This window comes from Octodon degus, unplaced genomic scaffold (genome assembly GCF_000260255.1).
Source record: "Octodon degus isolate 3935 unplaced genomic scaffold, OctDeg1.0 scaffold00122, whole genome shotgun sequence".
Classification (NCBI taxonomy): Eukaryota; Metazoa; Chordata; class Mammalia; order Rodentia; family Octodontidae; genus Octodon; species Octodon degus.
The window spans coordinates 5692855-5693518 of record NW_004524698.1 but is presented as its reverse complement, the minus strand read 5'-3'; the positions used below and the strand labels follow the sequence as shown (position 1 = coordinate 5693518).

The 664-nt window shown below is 43.4% G+C and overlaps 1 pseudogene; it reads right to left on the bottom strand.

The window, feature by feature from the left end:
- Window positions 1-551, bottom strand: part of LOC101583309 — a 9080-nt pseudogene extending 8529 nt beyond the window's left edge.
- Window positions 552-664: the final 113 nt, after the last annotated feature.

Below are 664 nucleotides of genomic sequence, written 5' to 3'. Positions count from 1 at the left end.
CATGTTTGCACATAAGTCCAAAAATCTCACCATATACAACCTTGAAGCAGGACTGTCCCACAGTATTCCTTTTCCTGTCTCTTGCTTTCATTCCAGGCTAGCCATCTTCACTGGTGTTGGAAACATCATTATCATGACGGCACTGTGCAAGATCAGGGCTATATAACATGTCTTCGTCTCACCTTGATCAGAAAGATCAAGAGCAAAGCCCATGTTACGGCCACACAGCTGCAAGACTTGGGGAGGAAGTGGACCAGGTGGAGGGCCTGGAGGTTTCCTGCCAGGGGACAAACTTGGAGTACCATGTCCAAGAAGAGGAAGGATAGAAACTGCTCGAGTTGGAGGCCCATATGCTAAGGTCTTCTTAGGATGGACAGTGGCTGGGCACCAGGAAGTGGAATGTTCTGGACTAAGATGTTGGAAGGAGCATCCGGCATATCTGGCAAAGGAATAATCTCTTCTACATGCTGAGCATTCTTGACAGCATCAAAGTACTAGCTAAGTTGATCCCTTTTCTGTTCATATTCTACTTCTAGCTTTGCCAATTCATTTTTTTCAAAGTTTTATTGATAAACAGATAGCAATGAAACAGTTTCAAATCAAATCGGAAGTACAGTTCCAACAAATAATACACTGCATATATTCTCCTTAGTGGTTAATTGCT